The 18,074-nt window shown below is 39.6% G+C and overlaps 1 protein-coding gene and 1 pseudogene across 2 annotated transcripts in view; both read right to left on the minus strand.

Annotated features, from left to right (window-relative positions):
- The window catches only part of TJP2 (tight junction protein 2), a 103,181-nt gene that overhangs the window by 80,132 nt on the left and 4,975 nt on the right, over positions 1-18,074 (minus strand). The window contains exon 2 of one of the 2 annotated variants that reach the window (XM_011382490.2): positions 1,848-1,959. The exons of the other annotated variant lie outside the window; for it this stretch is intronic. The gene's annotated coding sequence lies outside the window, so the exon portion shown is untranslated. The remainder of the gene's footprint in view (positions 1-1,847; positions 1,960-18,074) is intronic. 2 annotated transcript variants of the gene reach the window in all.
- Positions 17,924-18,042, minus strand: LOC111732668 (annotated as a pseudogene).

The raw sequence follows: 18,074 nt of genomic DNA on the forward strand, positions 1-18,074 counted from the left end.
TCCAAAGTTGTAAAGTATAGAAGAACGGATAGGGCTGATGATCAGAAACCTCAGGTCAAGGGCAGGTTCTACAGGCACCCTCCCTCTACCCATGCCAGACATTGCTAATGAACATTCTTGCTCAACAAACGTGGACAGCATCTCTGAATCCTTAACTCCAGGCCACCACTGCCAATTGATCAGAACTGGGCCTAGGGAAAAATCTGTTTACTATCTGAGTTTAGGAGTTCAGTATTCAAGCTCTACAGAGTTAGTATAGAAACCAGCTGGCACTATGAGAGCGAGGGACAGTGCTATCTTGGGGAAATCATTTAAAATCTTTGAATCTCACTTTCCTTATTTGCAAAAGGTAATACATTTCTCTCAAGGTTGTTCTGAGGATAAATGATATAGGCGAAAGCATCTTGTCCATAGCAAATAAAAGGCTCTTAATAAATGTCTGCTGGATCTGAAACTAGGGTGATGTGAGATGCTCTGGGAAAAATCCTCGCCACCCAAGCTTGTCTGAGGCTAATTCATCCTGGAAAGCCACCCTTAAGTGTTTACACATATGAAAGTGCTTTGGAGTAAGGATTTGACTTGGGAAGTCAAACTGATTTCGAAGGGCGAAGAATGTGTGGTCGCTGGTGTAGGAAATCAGAACCAGGGAGGAATTTATCAGCAGAGACTTTGCTTGAGTCAGAGACAACCTCCCTCCAACAGACAATGCCAGCTCTAACCCCCCTTTGCTGTACTCTATGTCGTCCCTCCTACTCATTTGACTCAATCAACACATCCTATCCAGAAATCTACTTTCAGGAAAACCATTTCTGGAGTCTGGGCAAGTATCTGCCTTCTCATGTTTGAAACTCCACAGAAGGCTCCATAGAGAACATCTCATAAAGCCCATTCCCAGCCCTGTCGGTCAGTGGAAACTGAGGACTTCCCCATTCAAGTGTCGCCATTTGAATGGGGAAGTCCTCATGTGGTTGACTAGACTCCAAGAAAGGCCTTGGATGTGCCCAGTGCTTGCTATGTGTGAACTCATTTAGCTTCAATGTTAACACTCTTTTTTCACAAATGAAGAATCTTAGGCTCAGAGACATTAAAATAGGTGTCCGAGAATTAGGAGCACTGGGATTTGAACAGCTGTGTGCTCTTCACACTCCACTAAACCCCAAACCTGACATGTAGCTGGAATCTACCCCGGCAGGGGCTGCAAGCTTGAAAAGACAGAAATTATGATACAAGCAAATGAAAAAAAACTTCAACCCCATTCCAGCCAGCCATGGACTGGCCTATAACCAGGAGTTAAAGAGTAACTAAGAAGAAATACATCCCAGCATCTGTCAAAATAAAATTTAATGCCTTGTAAATCTCATTTAATTCGTACTTAAAACCGAATCAGTAAATAGATAATATTCTTAATCTTCCACTAAAAGCTTGTACATAATTAATCTTTAGAAGCCAGAGTGACTGATGTCTTTTACATAATTCTGCAACCTCAAAAATAATGGAAAAAAGTCATCTACCAGAATGACTTATAACCAGAGACACCAAAACACCTTGCTAGGCATTTATTCTGAACTATGAGAGTAGGATTTATATGCTTTAGTCGGAAAGAAACTCAATTAGCATTTATCCAAAGTTAAACCTAGCAGTTTAGACCATAAACTCAGGTAAGATGTTTCTGTTCTTTGGTAAATAGGACATTACAATTAAATTTTCTTTGACATCAAATAATTTCTCTATCAGCAACAGTGAAAATGGTAGTCTTGATGACCTCAAGGATATGAAATAATTTACATCAAACTTTTGGGGGAGGAGAGCCAGTAACTAGGTCGATGAGAGACAAAAAAAGCAAGTACCTGGCCGTTTGCCGGCACAAGTCTGTGTTTCGTGGAGTGCTGGTGCCAGGAGGTATAGCTGGGGCGCCAATCCCACTCACAAGGAGATGACAACAATGTGGCGCTCCGCACCCTGAAAAAGATGGTGTTGTTAAAAATCCATCATGGTCATTCTCAGCATGGTAAGATCTTGGGAAATGCACTTAAGTTCACCTAGTGTACAATTCACCCCTTTATATCATGGCTTTTAGTACATGCACAATTGTATAACCATCACTACAATCCATTTTAAAAGTTTCATTACTTGAAAAAAGAAACCCCGCACCCCTTAGATATTACCTGCCATTTTCCAGTTCTCTTCCCTCATCACATCCCTGTCCTAGGCCAGCGGTCCCCAACCTTTTTGGCACCAGGGACCGGTGCTCCTATGAAAATCTAATGCCTGACGATCTGAGGTGGAGCTGAGGCGATGATAGTGCTGGGGAGCGACTGCAAATACAGATGAAACTCTGATGGCTTCATCTCCTGCTCACCTCCTGCTATGCGTGCGGCCCAGTTCCTAACAGGCCAGGGACTGATACCTGTCCATGGCCCAGGGGTTGGGGACCCCTACCCTAGGCAACCATAAATCTAAATTTTGTCCCTGTAGATTTATCTCTTCTGGAGACTTCATACAAATGAACTCATGCAATATGTGACCTTTTCTGACAGCCTTCTTTCACGTAATATAATGTTTTCAAGTTTCACCTATGCTGTAGCATGTATCAGAACTTCATTCCCTTCTATAGCCAAATAATATTCCACTATATAGATATACGATATGTTACTTATCTCTTCATCAGCTGATGGACATTTGGGTTGTCTCCACTGTTTGGCTATTATGAACACGCATGCAACCAGTGTTTATGTGGACATAGTTTTCATTTTTCTCAGATCTACTTCTAGAAATGAAATTGCTTCCCCTAACATTTTCAATCTTCAGAAGTTGGAGAAAATGAGTAACCATGTAAAGTTTGGCATCATCAATCCACCTGAAGGTCATCCCAAGAAATAAGATATAAGAATTCACTTTGCAGGTTAAAAACAAATACTCAGCAAGTGGAAAAATATTTAGAGAAAACTTTTTAAATTGTATGCTTTACCATGAGAAAGCATACAATAGAGGAAACATTTTTAACTAAAAGGGAATTCATTTTTCACAGCATTTATAAAACTGGCTCATCTTTATTTTTATATGTGTGAGTTGCCCACAAGTAGAAAAGATGGCAAATACTTTTTATTTACCCTTTATCCTAAGAAAATCCAAGAAATAGCCCCTCTGGACATTTTTATTAATCCTGCATGTGCCTACAGTACAAGGAGACAAGCTCACTTGAGGGCTGGGCCTGGGCCCTAACAGCCTCACACAGAGCAGCCACAGAGAACTCTTCCAGTGGGAGGAAGAATGTGGCCTCTCACCAATTCTGGACATACTCTTCTGTTTGCTAGACAAAGTGATATTGTGGCATGTGTGCAAAACACTCCCTACACAATAAAAGAAAAATAAAAGATAGTGTCAATTTTATTTGTACAGGCAGGAGACACATTTCCCTTCTCCAAGGATCAGCAGGAAATATAGGCACAGGCTAAAGCGAGGCCATCTGGACATCTTACAAAGCAAGCAACAGGATTAGAGCCCAGCCCATACATGGTTTCTATTATTATTTCCAAAGATAAATGGCCAGCAAATCAAGAATGGGCTTGGTTATGCTTTGACCTTAATATGAAAATTTTCTAAAGATATCAGCTCCAAAGAGAGCTTGCTTCTTTTATTAAACCGGCTTGCCTTTTAATTAAATCAGTTTTCTGCATTTCTACGACACTCTGATTTTAATTTTTTTTTATAGTCCCAAGGTTTATGACATGTATAGGAGCTATCAATAACAATAGCTGTTTCTAATGTACACTATTCTTGACTAAAGCTACCTTTCAATTAAGAAAAAACTTGGCAGAAAGAACTCAATGGTACTCTTGGTTTTCAATAGTATTAACAAATACATAAAATTATCGTCAGGTAACATGAGTAAGAGTTGGAAAACTTTACAAAATGTACAAAGAAAATCCATAGGCGGCTCAGTATTTTTGTGTTTGGGTGTCAATTCCTTTTTCATATTTTTTTTCTTCATCTGTGCTTGACTACACTGAAACTAAGTGAATAAGCCTGTACAAAATTTACTGAGCACCTACTATGTACTTATAGTACATAGTGGGATAAATATGCACACGTATAAATCCTCCAATCTGTGCTTCAATGAACTTGCAACATTCATTCAGTTGGTTGGTTGGTAGCCGGTGGTTTGGGCCTATCACATGACTTTATAGTTTGCAGAGCAGAATGCCAAGCATCATCACTCTGTTTACAGACAGCAAGAAAAAGTACTAAAAGGAGGAGGGGGCTGGTGGTGAATGAATTCCATGACCTGACTTCCAATTATACTTTAAAACATTAAAGCAGCTTCTTCAATACTATGCAGTATTACAAGTACAGCAGGTCCTTGAATCACATCGTTTCTTTCAACGTCATTTTGTTATAACATTGATAAGAAAAAAAAAAATCAATCCCCAGCCAGGGTTACTGTTGTAGAGTTTGCACATCCTTACCACGCCTATGTGGCTTTTTCTGGACTCTGGTTTCCTCCCATTTCCTCATACATCCCACAGATGTGCAACATGAGGTGAACTGGCATGTCTACACTGTCCCAGTATGAGTGAGTGTGGGCGTCTGTGAGTGCACCCTACAATGGAAGGGCGTCCTGCCCAGGGTAGGTCCCACTTTGGGCCCTGAGCTACAGGGAGAGGCTCCACCACCCGTGCCCCTGCACTGGAATCAGCAGGTTGGAAAATAATTATCTTGTTTTTCAAAATCTTTCTTTAATGTATGTACAGCTCAGATTTATTTCAATATTTAACATGAGAACTATTTAATATTAGAAGTGTTTTGAGTCTTTATTTAGAAGTTTGGTTATATGTTTTTGCAACCAGAAATATGCCTTAGACTTAATTAACTCTTGTTTATATCAGTTAGACTATCATAAAATTGGTTTCATTATACGTCATTTCACTTAAAGCTGCAGTTTCCAAAAATTTATCGAAGACGTTAAATGAGGACTTACAGTACATTGTAGTGATTGGAATACTTCTTGAAAAGAATGACAGGGACACAATTCTTGTAAGAGATATTGGCCTCACTATTTAGTCCACTAGCCCGAAAGAAATCTCTGGGCAGAATATTCATGGGCAGGATTTCCCTCTGCAGAAGCATAGCCAACCACCTAACTTCTTACCACTGAGGTTTCTACCATTGAGATAGATCTCTTACAACTGCAGGGAGGGAAGGTATTGGACTAAAAGTCCTTAGAAAGATCAGAAAGTTCAAGGTCAAGAGAAAGCAAGTAAGCTATGATGGAAAGCACTTCTCTAGATGCTTGCTCTTCAAAGTACGGTTCACAGACAGAAACATCAGCATCATCTGGACCACCTCTTGGGCATCAGCTGAGCTGACAGCATCACCCGGAAGCTTATTAAAATGCGCTCTCAGACCACACTATAACTATGAAAGCAGAATTTTAACAGTGATTCATATGCACATTAAAATTTGAGAACTAAGACATCAAGGTGCCTCCAATTTAGATTAATAAAAATTAATCAGAAGATAACCCCCTCCTAGCATACCCAAAAAGGAGTGTTTACTACAAACTTAGTAAATGATATTAGTACATCCAAAGGAAGGCTTTGTCAGGTGACAAGGGAGTCACAAACAAACAAAAAAAAGAGGGTCAGCAAAACCATGCTTTGTCCATGTGTACTCAAAGTATTACAGTTACAAGGAAGACTTTGTTCTGTGACACGGTGCTACTTCATCAGGCTTAAAAGAATGTGCTCTTTAAAAATAGAGACAGCAACAATTCACCTTCCCTTACTAAGGGATCATGCTGGAATGAATAACTTGACTTCCCTTTGGCTTGACTCAGGGAAATGAAGTGAAGCAGAGATGGTTCTATTTAGGGTCCTTACTCCTTCCAGTTGTTGGACAAAGTTATCTCCAAAAAGAAATGAATAATTTGGCAATCAATTCGCACATCTGAATCATGTGAGTTTGTTCATCACGAATCCCTTAATGAATGACCCCGAGCCAGAAACTAAGAATATCCAGCTGTGGTCTGAGGGCTGAGCCCCAAGTCACAACTCAAATAAGGCTGAGTTTCCCACTTGTAAAATTCGAAGACTAAACAGGAATTAAGGAATGGTAAATATACGGACCATATGTTGCAGCTCCCCAATTCTCCAATTATATATCCAGAACAAACATCCCTCATCAATCACGATATTCCTTTCCTGCTAAGCCCAGAGTTGGCCTTGGGGTCCTCCTTAACTTGACACACCCATCAACTGGCTTTGGTGTGCCATATGAAACCTGTTTACTATCCCTGACAAAAGGTTCATGAGCTCTACACTTTCATCATTCTAGGGCAAAGGTACAGGTTACAGCATCTTCAATTTCTAGGGGATAGACTCACGATTTGGTCATTACAACATTTTCCATTACCCCAATAAAGAATATTAACCCACATGGACTCTAGTTCTAGAGTCACCATATGCCCCTTGCCCCTTTCACACATATAAACACTTTCTTTTACTTTTCAAGAGAACAGTAAAAAAAAAAAAAAAAAAAAAATTTAATAATAATAATAATAGCAGCAATAATGCTATCTCAGGATTCCATTCTAAAGCATCTAAAATTTCCAAAAGAAATATCTCATTTATTTCTAATATGAACTACCCTTCACAGATGGGAAGAAGACCTACCAAAATCACATCTCACTAGTGGCACTACTGACATTTTGGGCCAGATAATTCTTTGTTGTGGGGGACTGCCCTGTCCAGTGTAAGATGCTGGGCAGCATCTCTAGCTTCTACCCACTATATACCAGTAGCAACATACCCCCACCCTTGTAATGAAAATGTTCCCAGACATTGCCAAATGACCCTGGGGGGCAAATCCCTCCAACCCACTCCTGCCCTCTCTCTGCCCCAATTGAGAACTACTAACCTAAATAATTATTATGATTCTCTTAAGGAGATGAGACTATGAGTGACTTCCTGCCCCCTTATTTTTCTATATTTTCTAAATCTTCCATAAAGTAAACTGCTTATATGATTAAAAAAATAAGCTAGTGAGACTTTCTACTTTTTAAAAAGAAATATTAGCTACGTAGATACCTTGAGTTGATCCTTGAATGAGTGCCAATGTGTGGTTCGTTCCGTTTAAAAATTAAATTCAGTCCCTAAAAATAATATCTACCACACAGGCACCTTAAATTAAGCTTCTCCTCAATTTGTAAAAGACATAAAAGAGGGACTTCAGAGAAAAAAAATTCAGGATTGAGGACTCCAACCACTCAGAAAAGAATGTCTAAACCCTTCTTCAATGGGGTAAATCAGTGGAATGAGGCTTTAGAAAAAGATGTGAAGCAAAACTGTTTAAAGTATTTACCTGAAACAGTCTACACATATGCTTTAGTCAGAAAAATATCCACTTGCATTGTAGAAAAAAAATAAGGCACATTTACTATATCTTTAAGAATCGCTACATTGCTAGACCATATTAAAATATTTCACAATTAAAATCTCTGGATGTAAAAATCAGCTCTAGATTTCATCTTCTTGGCTGCTAGACCAGGAATTTTCTTTGAGTAATATTACCATTAATTTCATTACTGAATTTTTAAATCAGTATGAAAATGCCATATCCTCCCAAATTCTCAATGAAGAACTCATCATTTACTGCCCTTGTATAGAGATGACCCTTTTCTCCATCTAGGCCCCCAAACACCCACCGAGCATCTTCTGGCCTCCTCTGCTTACCCGGGGTGCTGCCAAAGGTTCACATGTCTTCTGCTCTCAGGTAGAAGTTCTCTTTTGTTGAGAGGGGTGATACCAACGGCTGCTTCCAGAATAGCCATGTATTTCTTGTATCTCATCTTGTCTCTCTCTTTCTCTCTCTCTCTCTTTCAGTACAAGGTCATGCAAATTTCGGCCACTGTTCAGATGAAGCAACTGAAGTAATCTACAATAGTGGAAGCTGGAAGCTGCTGTGCTTTTAGATGCTCTGTGAATCCCTAGCCAGAGCTATTAAACTCTAGGTTGGGGGTAAGGGTGGGGGCCAGGCTGAGGCCAAACCACAAATAAAGAAAAAAGCCTCCTTCAGATTTTCCAGCAACGTCAGTATTACATAAGGGTTAAGAATTTTGAATAAAGCACTAATGAAAATGATTTGCAGGATGACAGTGGTTCTAAACACAGCAATCTAAGGTACACTCCCCAATTAATCCGCACATAAATCTTTGAGGCCGATAATCCTTCAAGTACTAATGGCGCAGGAGGTGATTTATTTCAAGGTCTGAAAATAATTGGTCCAAAAAGCCTGTATGCCTCTGGATGAACTAAAATCAGAAGCAGATTTTCTCCTTCTACAAAAATCTCTCTCTAAAGGCTGCACTTTGACAAATGAACGAGGTTCCAGTTGTCATCTTACAGCAATGCATTTTTAAATGCTATAAACCCTTTGCTTGAGGCAATAACAAAGATTAATTGAGAACCAATTCTGTTTGGGGTTTTTTTTTTTTTTAATGTTGTTTTAAATACCTCTAGAACCCAACACGAGTGACCTCTGCTAGCATGAAAATACACTGCGAAGACGTTCAGAATCTACCTCCTCCCTTTTTTTAAGTGTTCCTCGCCTCAGTTTTGAGGACCTTTCTTGCCCTCTTTCCATGAAGTAAAGGTGGATAGTCCATCATAGTGGCCCACCTGACGGGTCATGGTACACATGACCTAGAATGGGTTGACCAGTCTTCCCTGGGACAAAAATACAAGAGAAATGCTCTCTTATTGGAGTTGCTAACCAGGGCTGACAGAAGTTAGGGCGGTTGGCAGTCATAGTTCATACCATATAGAGAGGGTTCATCACTAGTAGTTGAGAAAAACTAGTACCAACGAAAATGTGATGACATCATTTGAGTTTCTGGGCCCAGATATGCCTAAAGGCCACTGTCATCCCAGGAGATCCCAGGTACACTTTTATTAAAGCTAATAAATTAACTTTTGTGAAATTTAGTTTTAGTTGAGTTTCTGTCACTCTGAAGGAGTTCTGACTTATATACCTCCCTGACCATCTTCTTCAAGCAATTCTTTTTCTATTTAATATGCTATAGCAGTTGTGCTGTTCCTTGCCTAAATTCATTCATATATAAAGAGTACGTAAAATAGGAGAAGGCGTCATTATATAATAATTCTGATTAACCTAGATATCCACAGTGAGTGTACCAAATGCTTCCCCAACTCCCAAAATCTTGAACCTTCTTCTATAGATTCTCTCTTTCCTCAATCTCAAGTTTCTTTTTCTTTTCATTTTTTTCTTTTTTAATCTGAATGACTTAAATCAGTGGTTTCTGAAGTGCAGAGCACACAAACAATCTTTGAAGTATGGGAAGAAAATATTAAACCATCTATTTCCTTTTGTTCTCTCATCTATTACAAATTTAGTTTGAGCATTTATAAATATTCATGTTTATTTTGAGAATATATTTCAAATTACATTAAGTTGTATCATTTACAAATTAATATACTCATATATAGTATAAGGTATGCTTAAAAGTAGGAGTGTGTTAGCAAAAAAGCTTGAAACTCAGTAGCTTAACCCTTTAACTGCTCCCTAAGCCACAATTTCTCCATTCATAAGATGAAAAGCCCAAACAGATGAATGCTAAGTTGTCTTCCAACAACAACAAAAGACTACCAGCTCCCACTTCACTTGGCCTGGTTATACAAATAATCTGACGACAATAAATGGTGAAAACAAGGGATAAACCATTTGGACTTGGAATATTTCATTTCCATAGTATTCATGAATATTACTACCATTGGTTGTTCTGCAAACAATTAGTACCAGTTAGTCACAGGAATTCTTTTATGGGCTGAACTTGGTTGGCTACAGCTGCCACCACTGAAAAAAGGTCCAATACAGCCCTCATTTAATCATACAGGAAGATGTAATTATACTTACACAACAGTCTTTGTTATAACAAATAATATTTCTAATGACGCGTGATAAAAACTACTATACAACCCTCTGAAATAAGAAATGAAACCTGAGCTAAAAAAAATACATCCAATTAAACTTGTTACTCATTTGGAAGCTGTTTTACTACAGTGAAAGTGACATAGTACTTTATAAATGGCATGTTTTAAAGTTCCATTTCTATAGGAATTTTTGATACATTTAACACACACTCTTACAAAATGATTGCTATCTATGATGAGCTCATGCAAAATTAAAAATTGGGTCTTTTACTAGGAAAAGTCATCTGCCTTAGCAAATATTTAGAAAGAATTTGTTTTTCTTCCATAAACGGTTGTTCATTTATGTATTCATTTCTTAAAATTTGTCTTCTTTGTGTGAACTCTCTCATAAGAGTACATAAGGAAAATAACAATAAAAAAAGTCAAAATACCCTATTTAGATATATAATTATATGGAATTTTCTTTATAACTCTAGAAATTCTTCAGAAATATGCATTTATTTGGTTAATTCCCTTAGAGTTCTAGAAATTCTTCACAACTGCAACTGATTAAAAGCTATCTATTTAAAAAAAAATTTAATATACATGATCCAAAATATCTTCTAAGTTAGGACGCGTCAAGATATGTTTCTGAATGATTAAAATTGAGCGTAACAGTTCACGGACCAGACTGACATTCCCCTTGAACTGATTATTTCTACTAATTTCTTTTGGAGGAAAACAGTGAGCATTCTTCTTCACTGGGTATTTTAACTGTTACTGTGCTTTACAAGTATAAAAATGGAAACGAATGCCACAAACAGGCTGTTTTATAGGGTGTGGTCTGCTTTTCAGGGAGCTGAAAAAAGCCTTACTAAAAGTAGAAGAGTCAGGGAAACAGCTATTTTTTTTTATAGCTCTACTACAAATAAACCAGATGGCTGTGTGCAAGTCATTTCACTGTCCCCACCCTTAACATCTTCATGTATAATATGTAATATGTATTTTCATATTTGTTCCGCAGGTGAACCACCAGAAGACTATAAGAAAAACAGGCCACATGATATAAAAGTTATTAAAGAATTCGAGATTAGTTGTGGGTCTTCTAGACTCAACCCCTCAGCCCAAACCAGCCCTCTCTCCTCACAGTTGTCCTCAGAATGCACTCACTACAGTGGTTAAATGATTCCCTTCAACTAGATATGCACCAAATCTGTCATTCCAATCCTGTTGTCCCACCTAACCTAATAGATATCTGAAATAACCCACTGCCCAGCCCCAGCAGCAGCCATCTCCTGCCTTTTCCTGTTTCTTGTATCTTCCTCCTGGTTTGTCCTGGCATGTGACCTTGCTCCTCTGGTGCCCAATCATACCAACACATGACACAGGGAAAGATAGCTGTGGTTAAATAGGAATCCCACCTCTGCTATTTAACACCTTGTGACCTTGAACAAGTTACTTGACCCTTCTGAACCTATTTCATCATCTGTACAACTGGAATAAGACCACAACACAGGGGTGGTTTTAATAATAAATAAATGAAATGATGTACATGCATTCAATGTGTATCATCTTCTCCCTACTTCCCCTCCTCCCACCTCTCCCAACTGTCCTTCTTTTTCCATTTCCAGTACCTCTTTAAGAATCCTTTCTCAATTTTCACTTCTCTGCAGGTAAGAACAAGGTGCACTTACAAACTTCGACCCTGCCCTGCAGCTACAACTTCCTTCAACACACAGTGAAAAAAACAGAGAAGTCCAAGTCTGAGTGGTTTTGTGGGAAAAACAGAGACTGAAAATCAGGCTGGCTGAATGATACAGGGACCCAGGGGCTGGAGTGAGAGACGGAAACCCTTAAAAAGAGAACATAGGATCTTGGGGCCCAGCTTAGGTGGTACCCACCAACGGAGGAGGTTCTCTCTTACAGTTTTCCCAGATTTCTAACCTCTGCTACTAAGTAATTAAAATCACTTCACTGACTGCCTCTCTCAAATAACTTGCACAATAATTCATGGACTCTTTAAGTACCCTCATTCCTAAGAAATAAAAAAACTTTCAAAATCCACTCCTTATTACTATTGGTAGAAATAGTGTTCATGTTACATTTCTACTGTGAACCTAGAGCTGTAGGATTCTGGCAGGTCTCTTGCGTGAGAGCAGATGAGCGAGAGGCATTACATAGAACTCAGGATATTGACAGGAGCTGGTTTATGTCAAGAAGGGTTTGGCTATTCGTGGAGTTTGAGGGATATCTGCAGTCACCTCTGCTCTGCAACTTTAGGAAAAGGACAGAGTCTCTGGAACTTGGTAGAGACTCTACCAGGTCTGAAGTTGAGATATAGCAGTCAGCTGCCAGCAGCTGGAGACAGTAGTTCACTTAATCCCACATTCCACCTGCTGACACACTCCTCCCACTCCCTAGCATTAACTGGGGTGCCACACTACCAGAGGGATTGAAGCTCCACCACTAATTAGCGGCATGACCTTAGACAAGTCACTTAATCGCTTTGCTTCAGTTTCTTCATCTATAAAGTGGGGTTAATAATAGCTCTGACCTTTTAGGGTTGTTTTAAAAACTAAATCAGTTATAACATGTAAAGTACTTAGCACATGTGATGGCCAGCATATAATATATATCATATAAATTGAGTGTATATTATTTTCTTTTCCTTGTTAACTAGCTACAGCTTCATTCTTTCCACAAAGCTCTCTCTGGTTGAACCCCCTGATAGTATTATATATTTTGATATCTGTTACCATCATTTAGTTATTTTCATACTTTATAAACTCTAGTAAAAAGAAATAGTAAATTTTTATTTGATGAGTCAGCCCACTATTCCCTAAACATATTTTTCATGAGCAGTTTAGCCACCAGATACATTCGAAATAGCAAAAACACTTCCCTCTGCCTATGATTCAATGTATCACAGTTAAAGAGAAAGGTAAAGAAAATTTCTTGTTAGTCTCAATAAATTTTGATTGACTTCAAAAAATCATGTTTTTACTGGTCTAAATGGTAGGTATGATGTCATATTTATCTTTGTATCTCCAGCATGTCTCCTTGCTCAGGAACAACCATAAGACAAATACCCAATAATACCAGGGTTTACTTTCTAATTAAGAAGCAACAGTGTTTTTTGTACAGCAAAGGAAACCATCAGCAAAACAAAAAGACAACCGACTGGGAGAAGATATTCACTAATGATACATCTGATAAGGAGTTAATATCCAAATTTATAAAGAACTTATACAATTCAACAACAAAAAAAACAGTCCAATTAAAAAATGGGCAGAAGATCTGAACAGAGACTTCTCCAAAGAGGAAATACAGATGGCTAACAGACATATGAAAAGATGCTCAAGGTCGCTAATCATCAAAGAAATGCAAATTAAAACCACAATGAGATATCACCTCACACCTGTCAGAATGGCTATCGTCAATAAATCTAAAAACAGCAAGTGTTGGCGAAGATGCGGAGAAAAGGGAACTCTCATACATTGTTGATGGGATTGCAAATTGGTACAGCTGCTAAGGAAAACAGTATGGAGGGTCCTCAAAAAATTAAAAATGGATATATCCTTTGACCCAGCAATTGCACTTCTGGGTATTTAACCAAAGAAAAACAACCAAAACAATAATTCATAAAGATCTATGCACTCCAATATTCATAGCAGCACAATTTACAATAAATAGCCAAGATATGGAAGCAACCTAAATGCCCATCAATAGACGATTGGATAAAGAAATTATGGTTCATATGTACAATGGAATATTACTCGGCCATTAAAAAAAAAAATGAAATCCTAACATTTGCAATGACATGGATGGAGCTAGAGGTTATTATGCTGAGTGAAATAAGTTAGACAGAGAAAGACAGATACCATATGATTTCACTTATATGCGGTATCTAAGAAACAAAAAGAATAAACTAATCAAAAATAGACTCACAAATATAGTGGACAATTTGGTGACAGATAGAAGGGAGGGAGGTTGGGAGGCTGGGAGAATGGGGTGAAGGGTTAAAGAATAACAAATCAGTAGTTGATAGTTGGGCATAGGGAGCATAGCAGAGGGAATGCAGTTAGCATTAATATGATGGCTAAGTGGAGGGCGAGGAGAGGGAAGGAGCAATTGGGGGGATCGTTTTATGAACATTATAGATGTCTAACCAATGTACTGTATACTTGTATACTTGAAACTAATTCAAATTAATAAATTTACTTAAAAAAAAAGAATTCACAAACTGAAAAGAAAAAGAAGCAACAGTATATAATGGTTAAGACCTTATACTCTAGAAGCAGACTGCCTACGTTTGAACCCCAGCTTTACATTTAGTTAGCTGTGTGACCTAGGTGAGTCTTTTTACCTCTCCAGGGCCTCTATGTTCTCATCTAAAAAATAGGATAATAATAGCACCTACTAGTTAAGGTTATATGAGAATTAAATTCAATGAATATATGCAATATTATAGGCCAATATCTATTGGCCCTGGTTATTATGAACTGAATGTTTGTGTGTCCCCAGAAATTCAGGTCAAAGCCCTAACCCCCAGTGTGATGGTATTTGGTAGGTAATTAGGCTTAGATTAGATCAGGAGAGCAGGACCCTCATGATGGAATAAGGGTTCTCATAAGAGGAAGAGAGAGATTTCGCCCTCTCTCCATGGGCATGTACCTAAGAAAGGCCATGGAAGCACACTGAGAAGGCAGCCTTGTGCAAGCCAGGAAGTGGGCCCTCACCAAGAACTGATCATGCCAGCACCTTGATCTCGAATTTCTAGCCACCAGAACCGTGAGAAATAAATGTCTGTTGTTTAAGCCACACAGCCTATGATATTTCGTTATGGAGCCTGAGCAGACTAATGTCCTAGATCCAGCTCAGACAGGTCTTTCAGCTCACTGGGTGCCACTTCCTCAAACAATCCTAGGTTCCTCAACCCCAGTTTTCCATGCTTTCAAGTGAACTACAAAGTATTCATTTAGATCTCCTCACGGTACTACGGTACTACCCTTTGGTACCTCAAGTGCTGGTAATCTTTGATCCACCTATCTAGCTAGCCCCATCTGGAGGAGTCCCGGTATGGCTCCCTGCCTGACCGGTCCCCTCTAGCCTCCAAAAGATAACTATCGATATTTGGACTCTCCATTTCTCCCTGTTCCAGCTCCCCTTGCATCTGCTGCTGGACCCGACTTGTGTCATTTCTAGCTCTAATTATATATCTGTGTTTACCTGTTTACCATTTGTCTTCCCCTCTAGACTATAAGTTCTGTTCTGAATGCAGAGACCTATTTTGCTGATATTATATCCATTTTCTGTTGAGTTTTCTAGTCCAACTTAACACTCATTCATTCATTCACTTCTTGTACAACCACCGAGCTGCTCCCATCAAACATTCTAATTGACAGTGAACATACAAATAATACCAAACCATTCCTGTCCCCAAGAGTCACCCAGTCCAGTGGAGCAACAAGTAACTGTAGCCCAGCATGCTGTCATAGAGATGTGAGTGACCATGGCACAGAGACAAGACAAAGGAGAGAGTGCAATTCTGTTCGAGGATCTTAGCCTGGGAAAGCCTTCATAGAGAAGGTACTTGACTTAGGTCTTAACAATACGAGTGGACGTTCCTTAGGCTGACAAAAGGATATGAGGCATTAAGGCAGAGAGAAAGTATCACAAAGAGCCAAAAAAAGCAAAACAGCCAATATTGTTCTCAGACCAGTAAGCAGAAGAAACTAGAGAGCACAGCCCTCAGTGCGCCTATGAGCCCAGGGCGGGAGGGAAGCAGGGATGCCTTCTGACATTAAGCTCTGCAGAGCTAGGCTTTGGTAGATGCCATTCCCCATGCTAATGAACCTTTCCCCTTGCCTAGATGTCATCAAACCATTATTTAGTGAGCATGTCCAGTGTGCCGGCCACTGACGTAAGCGTTCTACATGCATTATCTTATTTAGTTCTCACAACAACCTTAAGAAATGGATGTATATTCTTTCTGTTTTCAGATGAAGTAGTTCAGGCATCAAGTGACTAAGTTACTTGCCTGGGGCCACACAGGTAATAAGTAGTGATGGTGTGATTCCTACCCAGGGTACAAAATTCAGCCCTCTGACACCCATTAAGCCTCGGTAAGTGCCCTGGGGCCCTTGGTGTGTCCCCATCACAATGAAATGTAATTGCCTCTTTACTTATTTGTCTCCCCGTAGAACTGTGGGTCTCATGAGGACAGAGACTTTGCTCTGCTCACCTCTGTATCCCTAGAACCTGGCACAATGCCTGGCAGGGTATAATACGGCATCAACTGCACATGTTAAGAATGAAAGAATGCATGAATAAACAGGGCTTTGAACTCTGCCAGTGTGTACTCTCGCCCTTCTTCTCTGTCCCTGTGGTAAAGGAATACCACTTATTATCCTAAAACCAAGATCTGATTGCAAAACCAAAGTTCACTTTGGCCTTGTCCCGCTTTGGTCAGAGGGAGATAAATTCCTGTAGCACCAGCCTCAGAAGATGCAGACAGACCCCTTCCCCAAGTGCAGGGATGTCTGCCACCACCCTCGCATTCCACCCTCATCCCCACATGTGCACAAAAGAGTTAACATTCTTTGAAAGGCCTTCTTACAAGGTTGGTCCTTGGCTGGAATCTGGGAACTTGAATTTGGGGAAGGTTCTTGCCATTCATTCCCAGGACAGGAGTGGCTCACTGTCCCTAAACTGTTTGCACAAACAATGTAGTTTATACTAACCACCTGCTTTCCTTTGGAAAACCTGAACCTTTTGGTATATGCTGTGCTGAGGATGCCAATGTAGTAAGTTCCCAGAATGAACCATGGCACTGAGTCTTTAACTTCTCGGTTGCCAATATTTTACACATGTTGTCACAACTTGTTCCTGTTGGAATTAAGCATAGCGTATGGGACTCCACTGGGAGAGGGTGCTGGAAGCTTGTTCCTGGTTTCCTTGGACTTCGCTCAGTGTGCCCTTTCCCTTTGCTGACTTTGCTTTGCATCCTTTCACTCTTAATAATCACAGTGGTGAGTACAACTATATGCTAAGTCCTACTGGTCCTCCTAGAGAATCATCAAAATGGGGTGGTTTCAGGGTTCTTGAAACACTGTCTTCTCCACAGAAGCAAGATTGTAAAATACTTCCTGTCCAGTTCTATCCACTAATCAAAGGAATCACACACCCAGGGCCTGCAGTGGCCAGGTAGACATGGAAAAGTGTGCATCTGGCTGGGTGGGATTGGGGACAACAGGCGAGTCTAAAGTAGGCAGCCGCTCCTCAGCTCCTGACCGTACCAGCAAGTTCCAGGCAGAGTTGGGCAGTTACAACCACCGATATTAAAATCCTTTCCCTCTGCTAACAACAGATGCCCCCAAACAATAACACAGAACACCCTGAGGCTGGCTTTGATCTTTTTTCGAAACCTTACATATTCGGATATAATGAAGATTCCTTTAAAGTAAATTATACAATAAAATTAGGGGATATTTGTCTCAATTTTGTGAAACCAGCAGGTGGAAAACAGCTCGGTTTCAGAGGGCCCATCAGCAGTGGGCTGCTGCCCTCTTGGATTTCTTTTCTGTAGCAAACCTGACCTTCATAAGATGGATTGTCAGCATCCACTGTCAAAATCGGCTTATACCAAATTATGCTAAGGAGACTAGACACACGGTAGCACAGATATTAAAGCTATTAAGCTGAGCAGGCAAATGCAGAAAAAGGAGTAAAACTAAAACTTGACAGCTGCTACTTGTACAAAGGACTCTTGGCTTTTGGTTTACAAATCTCACCTTGATTCTATGTTGGTGATAATTAGTGGTGACAGGAAAGAGAGGGGAGAGTGGTCAGTTATGAAAACATACATCCATATAACTTGTACATGATTTTTTTTTTTAATTTTATTATTCTTATTTTTTTAGGCAAAGCAACCTTTAGTTTACCTTACAGATTACAAGGAACTTGTCAGCTTACAATCTCTTATTTTTTATTTTTTACGCCTATAGCACCTGGTCTTCCTAGGTGGTCTCCCATCCAAGTACTAACCAGGCCCGACCCTGCTTAGCTTCTGATATCAGATGAGATCGGGCTTGTTCAGGGTGGCATGGCTGTAGACTGCACATGATTTTTCATAGCAGCATTATTCTT

This window comes from Pteropus vampyrus, unplaced genomic scaffold (assembly GCF_000151845.1).
Source record: "Pteropus vampyrus isolate Shadow unplaced genomic scaffold, Pvam_2.0 Scaffold479, whole genome shotgun sequence".
Lineage (NCBI taxonomy): Eukaryota > Metazoa > Chordata > Mammalia > Chiroptera > Pteropodidae > Pteropus > Pteropus vampyrus.